We start from the raw sequence: 10,599 nt of genomic DNA, 5'->3' as shown, positions 1-10,599 counted from the left end.
CCCAATATGTTTGTAACAGCTTAACCTGCCTTTAACTGATGAGTAGAAACAACAACTCTAACAAAATGGCATGACCAGTCCACTGGCCAGCTCAGTCAATGCAAAATACAGCCAGACCCACCCAACCATCTCTCTACGTGGGCTCCTACCCGAAATCTCTTTAAAGGTAAAGTTATGGAGCCAGATCCTGAGCTGGTATAAACTGGAATAGCTGGTGGACTTTTCATTCGAGCACTTTAATACTTTGAGATCATTTTGGGTTAAAATCTTGCAACTAAAAACTAAAAACACGGTAAACAATATATTTGCATGAATATTCAGTCATTTCCCTGAGATATGCATCTTCTGCACAAACTGGTCTTCTTTGGCTGCTTTTTATTACAGTTCCTAGTTTTTTTCAGATTTCCCATCTATGGTTATGAACAAGGTCACCAGTAACAAAGTTCTTGCATTTCTCCATGAGACTAAGAAACACCAAAGATAGGAATTAAAATTTCCACATGGGAATGGAAGCATAAAGTCACACTCATCTGGAAGCCCCATTTCCTAGTAATGTGGCTATTTTGGTACTAGATTTCTACAATTCTTTACCTTATCAATGTGAAAAATTAAAATGCATGTGTGCGCGCAGGCACACACAGACGTTTCAATTGTCCTGTTTGGACTAATCAAGTTTCACCATAATAGGAAACCACCAGAAAACATCAAGGAGAAAAAAACCATGATATTAAACAGACTATTGAAAAATAAAGGATTTTTTCCAGAAAATGGAATATTAATATATTATTATATCCGTTATCATTTACAGGTTTCAGAACTGATCCTAAAACATCATCAACTCTTACCTTGTTGTAACAACGCAATATCCAGAACACTTTCAAATGCCGTGTTCCCTCCTAACTGTGATGTAATGTGGGATAGAAAATAAATTAATTCAAGAATCATTTTCAGGTAGAAAGAGCCAAAATTGCTAGTAAAGTGAAAACATCTCATCTCTAAGTGAATCCCACTTACACTGTAGCTATTTCGAGAAAGTGAACTGAATGACAATGGCAGAGAAAAAGAATTACTTTAAAAAGAAGGAGGTGAGTGTTTTGGAATTTCCAAAGGCTGCTTGCTTCAAAGCAATTGACAATTGCAAATGTTTGGTTTTTTCCCCAAATCAGCATTTTAGAAATGCCAACCACAAACAATGCAAAGTCAGCAATTGCAAATATAACTTTCTTCTTATGAAACTAAGAGGCCAGGTGTCACCACAGCCACCTGATCTATGGCAGGGGGGTGCTTGGAGTGGTAGATTTAAGCCTCATGTTAGCACTCCAGCACCTTTCCATAACTAAACCAGGAGCTATGCTATTTATAATAAGTCAATTAAAACCACAAACTAGGAATAAACTCTGATTATGTTCTATAACCAGCATTCTTGTTGAAATCAGTAAGATTATGTTAACAATGTTTCACTTTATATTAACTGAGGAGATATGAATGAAGAGCAAAGTTAAGCAGCGAGAGCTGAATTAAAATGATGGGTGAGACCCTCATGCCTGCTCTGGCTTCTTGAACAGCCGAAAACTGGAGTTCTGCAGTGGGGAAGCAGAGGCAGCAAGTGAGTTTGGAAAAGCTTCCTCCTCCAAAGGAAAGGACCCTAATGAATACTAAGTAAAATATCTCTCTCTCTCCCATGCTCACATGCAGTATCATATCATCCTGTACAACCTACGGCTATAAATCACTATAATTTACCATGAGTGAGTGGAGACAGTGGCAGGACCAGCCTGTCCTTCTCAGAGGATAGGTCTTTAGCAGAGTCATAAAGCAGCTTCCTAGAGAATACCCACTGATCTCCACCTAAATGGCCACAATGAATTGCAGGTCAAACAGCATCAAGAAAGATGGTTCCCTTGGAAGCTAGGTGGGTCCAGATGTTCCTGTTCCTTCTCCCGCTTCAAACTAAGAAGAAAACTCAACTATGCAAGAGAGATTTCATTCCATTATTGGTGTGTATCCATTCCAAACCCATGAGACCGTCCATGGGAGCAGAGAATGGTGCACTGGGGAAGCCAGTGCTGCCCATTCCATACTGTACTGTCTTTTTTCACAATCTTCTCTCTCCAGGGCTGTTGACTGGGAATATTTTACCAGCACAAAACCCACTCTGGGAAATTTTAAATGAAAATGTTTGATATGCAAATAAATGAAGCACATTTTTAGAAAAAAAAAAAGCCCTCCATTAAACAAGATTCTTTGAAACCAAGGGGTCTTGCCCCAGCATGAGGAGCCTGACTTGACTACATGAGGTCCCTTCCACCCTACATTTTCATCTTCATATGCACAGCGTATGAAATCTTTTAACTCAGTACAGCACAATGGAGCAGACACTCAGTTGGTATCAATCACCGTAGCTCTGCTGATGCTGATGGATCCGTGACAACTGATGCCAGGTGATGCGCTATCCTGATAGTCCCAAACTCTGACATGCAGCGTTCAGGATAGTTTAGGATAGTTTAGGCAGTTGGTCCTATTTCACTGCAAGTTATTTTGTGAGAGAAAATGAAGACAATTTTTGGGGATCAAAAGCATCAGCACTTTGAGAACAGAAAAACAATCTTTTCTCTTGGTTGACAGAATGGATTTTGGAGATCTCCTTCAGTATTAGAACTGAAAGAAAAATAGACCACTCACCTTAGTCTTTGCCCCATAATGTTAAAACTTGTTGCAAGAGAGAGATCTCTCTTTCTTGAACTCAAATGGATTGTGTAAGGGGTAATTGGAGGTGAGGTTTATTTGTTCTGCCAACACGAGAGGACAGAATTCATAGAATAGCAGGGTTGGAAGGGACCTCAGGAGGTATCTAGGCCAACCCCCTGCTCAAAAAAGGACCCATCCCCAGACAGAATTTTACCTCCATTCCCTAGATGGCCTCTTCAAGGATTGAACTCACAAAACTAGGTTAAGCAAGCTAATGCTCAAACCACTAAGCTATCCCTCCTGAATTCTAGGTCAGGCACAAGCGGGGTGAGTGTGTCGTTAAAATACCAGTTGCCTCTCCCGGCAGCAGGAGGTAGTTAGACACCAATATATGGTCTTCAAATATTGTTCAAGTTCTTAGACATGTTGATGCTTCTCTTTGTCTTTCCCTCGGTTTCATGCAGTTCATGTGTCTGAATATCCCCTCTAGCAAGAAGCATGTCCAATCACAAATACACTTAGAGGAGCACGGTAAGATTTTAATCAATATCTGCCAGGACTAGAGCTGTGAAGACGGTTTCTTTCAGAGCAGCAGGACTAGACATCTGTGTCGCACAGCCAAAGGGCAAGGAGCCTTCTGCTGCTCAGCGCTGAGCGAGAAGGAACATTTGCAGCAGCAGCATGAGAGGATCCAGGAATCCAGTAAAAAGTCAGGAAATGCACCTGCACGTGCCCGTCCGATTCAGATCTCAATTGGGCGTTGTCAAGGGCCCTCAGCAAAGAGCCTGTCATGACACATGCCATTTTGCTGAGCCCTGGTGGGATCCTTATCAGGCAGGATAACAAGGGTGATGCTGCAGCTGGGAACAGGGAAGATCCTGCCAATGTCCCTAAAGGCCAGGATGTGACCTCACATTAGATCAGGAGGACCAGTTTGGAGACGATAGCAGTGAAAACTCTGCAGAGGGGGATGTGTCTGGCCAGAGACCGGAAGTCCAGGTGGTTACTGCAACTCTCTAACCCCTCCCTCCCATTGTTTTCTAGAGAAATTGGACTTTCAACACTGAGGATTTGGTAGGTTATGGCCAAACAATTTACTGTCCTGGATATTATGCCCTGCATTGTTGTGTGTGTGTCTGTGGGGTAGTGCCGATGCCACAACATTTGCATGGCCTCATCTCCCTTCCCCTCCCCTCCACCAGCCTCTGCTGGGCACAATGCAAAGTGGATGCAGAGCACTGGGGGAAAAGGTTTCAGAAAAGCCAGCTTTGCTGTTTATCCAAGAGTTCAGAGTATGGGCTTTACGGCTTGTGCTGAAGCCCACAGTCTGTAGCAAGTTCACAACTAGAAATCAGTGCCCCTCTGTCCATTTCACCACAGGCAGGCAGGTGGGGGTGGAGGGGCTCAAACATGGCTTGGATCAATGCTCTCCATCCTAGCTCAGGCTTTGGTTGGTTTCCTTCATTTCCCCCCAGTCCTGGTAGCTTATTCTGGGAAGTTTCTCAGGCAGCAGGAATTCTCCATGGCCTTTCAGGAGAACGAGGAGTGCAAACCTGCTCGGGCCTCCATAACAGCCAGGTCCCTACTGAATTCAGGGCTCACTTTGACTAGTTTACAAACCCTCTGGCCTTGAAATTGACCAACATCACCATTTCAATGTTTCCACCTGACATTTCATGATATTGTAACCATGGGGGTCCTGACCAAACTGGGAGAATGGGGGAGTTCAGAGGTTGTTGGGGGGGGGGGGATCACAGCATTGTTACCCTCACTTGTGTGCTGCCTTCAGACCTGGGCTGCAAGGGCAGCAGCCAGCAACCTTTCTGAAGCTAGAGGAGGTTCCCAGATGTGCAGGTGGGTCCCTGCTGTTGGCAGCACCTCAGCTCCTATCTACTACTTGGGAGCACCTCAGCTCATACCATTTTCGGGGCATCCAGAGAAATGGACCCCTGAGCCCCAGAAGGAACTGCAAGGGAAGCCCCGAGCCCCCGCTGCAGAGGCCGGGCAGAAGCCCTGAGCCCAGGCACCCAGAGGGCTGGCAGGAGTGGGGAGGGGCATGAAAGTCCTGAGCCCGGTGCCCCAGCACTGGCTGACCCCATGGGGGGCCAGAAGCTCTGAGTCCGGGCACCCAGAGACGTGACTGGAGCAGAAGCTGCCAAGACCAAAGCCCTGAGCCCAACAGTGGGCCGATGCAGCACACTTACTTCTGCATTGCCTCTGCAGGTGCATCTGATATCCCCACGGAGAGGAAGTCCTGTCCCCAGCCTGGCAGAGAAACAGCTAGGAGGCCCCTACTGGGTTCTCCTGGCTGGGGAGGCTCCCAGCAGGATGGGGAGAGGTGGAGTCTCGGTTTCCTGGTGTCTTCACGTCACAACTGCCTGTCATTCTGGAAGGTGCCTTTTAGTGAAGTACAAGTAATTGGGCTTCATATGGTGCAAAGTGTGTGAAATTTCATAGTCTGTGAAATAGAGGCCAGATTAGGAGATCAAATTGTTTCATAACCTCTATGAAAAGCTCAGTATGGGGTGAGGAACAGACTCTGCTGTTTTACTGGGTATCCTGCTTGCTCCCCAGAATCAATAATGAGCAAGTGGGGAGATCCGGGGTGCAGCTCAAACATGCAGCTGGGCTGGGCAGGGGCAGACATCAGGCCTGCCAGGGAAAGGTGGGTGTGGCAGTGGCTTCACAAAGGCCTTTGGCAGGAACTCAGCCTATTGGGCAAAGATGATGAGGTTTCTGTGACCTCACAGAGCTCCCTTGACAACAGCCAGGCAGGACAGGGATGCGGGGCAGGGGGAATCTCAGAGAGCCCTGTAGCCTTGCTGCAGCAAGCCTCCATCTTGCGGTCTCTCACTGAGGACCAAGAGACATTGGTGTGCAGGAGATTCAGTGTGTGTGTTTGTCATTCCCATGTGGATTTTTTTCAAAGACATTGTCATCTGTGTAGAAGGTAAGAAAAAATATAGGCTCTAGATATAGATACAAGATAGGGGACTCAATCCTAGCAGATTCAAAGGCATCACCACCCTCCTAGTGAAAAAGTTTTTGCTAATATCCAAGCCTTCCACACTGCAACTTGAGAGCATTGCTCCTTGTTCTGTCATCTGCCAGCTCTAAGATTTCATGAGAATTAATCTTTCATTCGGAAAATGATTCAAAAATGCAAATACAAAAAACTTGGATGAAATCAACCCATCCTGATCTTTAGTGTCTGGGAGTGTAGGCCTTGGGGGCCAGACTGAGACCCTCATGGGCTAGTAACACCCAGGAAGCCAGTAAAATAATTCCAATTCTCTTAGCATCCAAGCCTCCCTAATCCAAGGAACACCTGAGGGCTGCGGGAGACAGAGGGATGCTGAGAAGGTCTAACTCATGATTGAAAATACAGAGATGTATTATTGGCTTTGGATGGGGGACAAGGAGCAAATCCGTCAGTCACTACAACAGATCATACTCGGAGCCAGGGAGACTGGGAATCGAGTCCTGCTGGTACGTCCCAGCTCTGGCTTTCTGGAGGAGGAGGAAGACACCAGCTCCCCTAGCTGACCCTGAGGCACCTTCTGGGCCCAAATGGAGGTGGCCCCGGTACAGCTATGGAGTGTCCCAGGAGTGTTCCACTAGTGGCATTGTATTGTTTTCACAGCCAGTTTCGATCTCTGGTTTCTACCCCTTGCCCTGCTGGCAGGGCATTGTGCGGCACCCGTTGCAGGCCACCTGGGTGCAGGAGATCGAGGAGGGTGAAGGGAGGAGCAACCCTGAGCATCTGCCATCCAGCTCCATCCAATCTAGAGCAAGTAAGTGGAGTTCTCCAGAGCCATCCCCAGTGTGGTGGGAATATCCCACCACTAGGACTCCCAGCCCAGCCCTTGTCAGGGTGTGTTCCCCAGGTTGAGGGTTCCTGTGCCCTGGGGTGGGATGTGTCGGGAGGAGAAATTGCCTCAGCAGAGGGGAGGTGGGCAGGGGAACAGGCAGGCTCATTAATGAGAGGCTGCTTTGAAGGCAGACTCATGGCTGCTCCCCACTCAGTTCCAGGATGGAGCGAATAAGGCAGATGCTCAGGAGGAAGGCCGGGCAGGTGGCTCCAGAGCCAGCAGTAAACATCAGCCAGCCTTCCCAGGAGGAGAGCAGCCCCTCTGTCCCCGCGGGCGGGGAAGAGGCTTGTGGCCGGGGAAAGAGAGGAGCTGTGTCGCATACTGGAGGAGGAGGAAGACACCAGCTCCCCTAGCTGACCCTGAGGCACCTTCTGGGCAGAAATGGAGGTGGCCCCGGGTTCAGCTGTGGAGGAGAGAGCCAGGAGAGGGCAGGAGCCGGGGAAGGCAGCTCTGGGGCTTCCTTCGCAGGAAGCCAAGGAGCCAGGATCTGCGCCCCAGGGCCCAGCAGGATCCGTCCACCACCAGGGCAACTGAAGAGCCCTGCGCCAGCCCGACCCTGGCCCCCAAGGAGCCTCCCGCCAGTACCACCCTGGCCACCAAGGAGCCTCCTGCCAGCCCCACCCTGGCCCCAGAGGAGCCTCCCGCCAGCCCCACCCTGGCCCCAGAGGAGCCTCCTGCCAGCCCCACCCTGGCCATTGAGGAGCCTCCTGCCAGCCCCACCCTAGCGACCAAGAAGCCTCCCGCCAGCCCCACCCTGGCCATCAAGGAGCCTCCTGCCAGCCCAGAGCAGGAGTTGAGCGACTGCGCGACAAACACCAGCAGCTCTGCATACTCCTGCGGGGCCAGCAGCTCCTCCGTGGGGTCTGGCAGCCTGAGTTTAAAGGCTCCCTCTTTGGAGGTGAGGGGAGACCCAGGGGAAAGGGAGGAGGACTGGGGCGATGGGGGACTGGTAACACCCTGTGCCCATCGGCTCGCCAAGGCACCGGGACTGACCCATGTGAGCACCCTAAAACCAGTGGGGGTGGCACAGCCATGCCCCATGGCAGGGGATGCTGGGCGGAGTCGGGGAGCTCCAGCCTCCCCTGATTATGTTGGGGGCGGGGGTTGACTGCCATGGGGCCCTGAAGCTGATGGGGCTGAGGGCGTCTCTGGGAGGGGCAGGGTGGGGCCCTCGCTGCCAGGGGGCTCCTTACAGAGAAAGGGGAAACATGGAGCCTTCTCTGTCCACTGCATCCCCCCAGCAGCAGAAGGGATTAAACTTTCTCCTTCCCTCCCTGGTGCAGACACCCCCAGTGCCCAGGTGTCGTGGGCTGAGGAGGAGGAAGAGGAGGAGTGTGTTGAGGAGGAGGAGGAGGAGCAGGATTTGTCCCCTGAGGAAGATACCATCATGGTGATCCAGCAGCACCTCCAGGGCAGAGCTGAGGTACAAAAATCCCCCAGCTGCGCTGCCACCGAGTCTGTCCTGCTCCTTGTTCCATCCCCACCCAGGCAGGGGGTCTTGTACCAGAGAATCCCTCACCCCCAATGGGGGGACACATCTCCTCTTTTATCTGGCACCCCAAAGTGGGGACATTTGTCCCACACAGGCCAAGGTCTCTGCAGACACTGTCCAAGTTACAACCCCAGTCTGTGCAGGGCGACACTGGTTTCAGGAAGGGGGCGGCTTTCCCTGTCCAACCCCATGGAGGTCCTGAGCCCTGGAGCTGGTTTGGGTCTGGGGTCCAGGGCATGTGCCTTGATCCTGACGTGCTGTTCATGGATCAGGGGTTCAGAGGGGATTGCGTTACCCCTCCGTGGCTGATCCCAGCAGTGGTTTCCCCAGGAATTGAAATTAGGGGGGGTGTTCGAATTTACAGGGGGGGTGTCAGGACCAATGAGATATATAAAAGAGATATGAATAAAGTAAATGTTTTGTTAGGATTATGCAAATTTAACATAAGAATAATGCAAGTTACACCAAAACACATAACAGGTCTAGATTTCTAAAAAAATATACATTTTAAAAAAAGTATTTAATTTCAATTGACTTTTGAAAAGTAAGCCATCATGGGGTAAGAGGAAAGTCCTCTCGTGGATCAGTAACTGGTTAAAAGAATAACCAGTAGGAATAAATTATCAGGGTAGGAATAAAGGGTAGGAATAAATTATCAGTTTTCAGAATGGAGAGAGATAAATAGTGGTATCCCTGAGGGGTCGGTACTGGGACCAGTGCTGTTCAACATATTCATAAATGATCTGGAAAAATGGGTAAACAGTGAGGTGGCAAAATTTGCAGATGATACAAAACTATTCAAGATAGGTAAGTCCCAGGCAGACTGCAAAGAATTACAAAGGGATCTCAAAACTGGGTGACTGGGCAACAAAAATGGCAGATGAAATTTAATGTTGATAAATGCAAAGTAATGTACACTGGAAAACAATCTCAACTATACATACAAAATGAAGGAGTCTGAATTAGCTGTTACCACTCAAGAAAGATCTTGCAGTCATTGTGGATAGTTCTCTGAAAACATCCACTCAGTGTGCAGCGGCAGTCAGTGATTCCCAACATTCTGTTTGCTTTTTTAAAAAGAACAGGAGCACTTTTGGAACCTTAGAGACTAACAAATTTATTTGAGCATAAGCTTTCATGGGCTACAGTCCACTTCATCGGATGTAGCCCACGAAAGTTTATGTTCTTTTTGCAATACAGACTAACACGGCTGCTACTCTGAAACCTTTGCTTTTTTAAGAAAGGGATAGATAATAAGACAGAAAATATCATATTGCCTCTATATAAATCCATGGCACACGTACACCTTGAATACTGTGTACAGATCTGGTTACCCCATCCCAAAAAAGACATACTGGAAATGCAAAAAGTACAGAGATGGGCAACTAAAATGATTAGGGGTATGAAACAGGAGAAGAAATTAAAATGACTGGGAATTTTCAGCTTAGAAAAGAGACAACTAAGGGGGGATATGCTAAAGGTCTATAAAATCTTGACTGATGTGAAGAAAGTGAATAAAGTAAATGTTTTGTTAGGATAATGCAAATTTAACATAAGGAAAATGCAAGTTACATCAAAACACATAACACATCTAGATTTCTAAAAAAAAATATAATTTAAAAAAAATGTATTTAATTTAAATTGACTTTTGAAAAGTAAGCCATCATGGGGTAAGAGGGAAGATCCTCTCATGGATCAGTAACTGGTTAAAAGATGGGAAACAAAGGGTAGGAATAAATTATCAGTTTTCAGAACAGAGAGAGATAAATAGTGGTATCCTTGAGGGGTCAGTACTGGGACGAGTCCTATTCAACATATTCATCTGGAAAAATGGGTAAACAGTGAGGTGGCAAAATTTGCAGATGATACAAAACTATTCAAGATAGTTAAGTCCCAGGAAGACTGCGAAGAGCTACAAAGGGATCTCACAAAACTGGGTGACTGGGCAACAAAATGGCAAATTAAATTCAATGTTGATAAATGCAAAGTAATGCACATTGGAAAGCAATCTCAACTATACATACAAAATGATGGCATATGAATTAGCTGTTAACACTCAAGGAAGATCTTGCAGTCATTGTGGATAGTTCTCTGAAAACATCCACTCCATGTGCAGCAACAGTCACAAAAGCAAACAATGTTGGGAATCATTAAGAAAGGGATAGATAATAAGACAGAAAATATCATGTTGCCTCTATATAAATCCATGGTACGTGCACACCTTGAATAGTGTGTGTAGATCTGGTCACCCATCCTAAAAAATATATATTGGAATTGGAAAAGGTACAGAGATGGGCAACTAAAATGATGAGGGGTATGAAACAGGAGGAGAGATTAAAGTGACTGGGAATTTTCAGCTTAGAAAAGAGATGACTAATGGGGATATGATAGAAGTCTACAAAATCTTGACTGGTGTGAAGAAAGTGAATAAGGAAATTTTATTTAATCCTTCACATAAAACAAGAACTAGCAGTCACCCAATGAAATTAATAGGCAGCAGATTTTAAAAAAAACAAAAGGAAGTATTTCTTCACACAGTATAAAGTC

The 10,599-nt window shown here is 47.1% G+C and overlaps 1 long non-coding RNA gene across 1 annotated transcript; it reads left to right on the top strand.

Moving 5' to 3' along the window:
- The first annotated feature begins 5,505 nt into the window (after positions 1-5,505).
- On the top strand, positions 5,506-6,986 carry LOC120404221. Its single transcript, XR_005597870.1, has 3 exons — positions 5,506-5,638; positions 6,332-6,482; positions 6,715-6,986. It is a non-coding gene; the product is annotated as an uncharacterized LOC120404221 (long non-coding RNA).
- Positions 6,987-10,599: the final 3,613 nt, after the last annotated feature.

The sequence above is a fragment of the Mauremys reevesii genome, linkage group 1 (assembly GCF_016161935.1).
Source record: "Mauremys reevesii isolate NIE-2019 linkage group 1, ASM1616193v1, whole genome shotgun sequence".
In the NCBI taxonomy this organism is placed as follows: Eukaryota; Metazoa; Chordata; order Testudines; family Geoemydidae; genus Mauremys; species Mauremys reevesii.
Note: the sequence above shows the minus strand (reverse complement) of the source record. Positions and strands in the feature narration are given on the sequence as shown.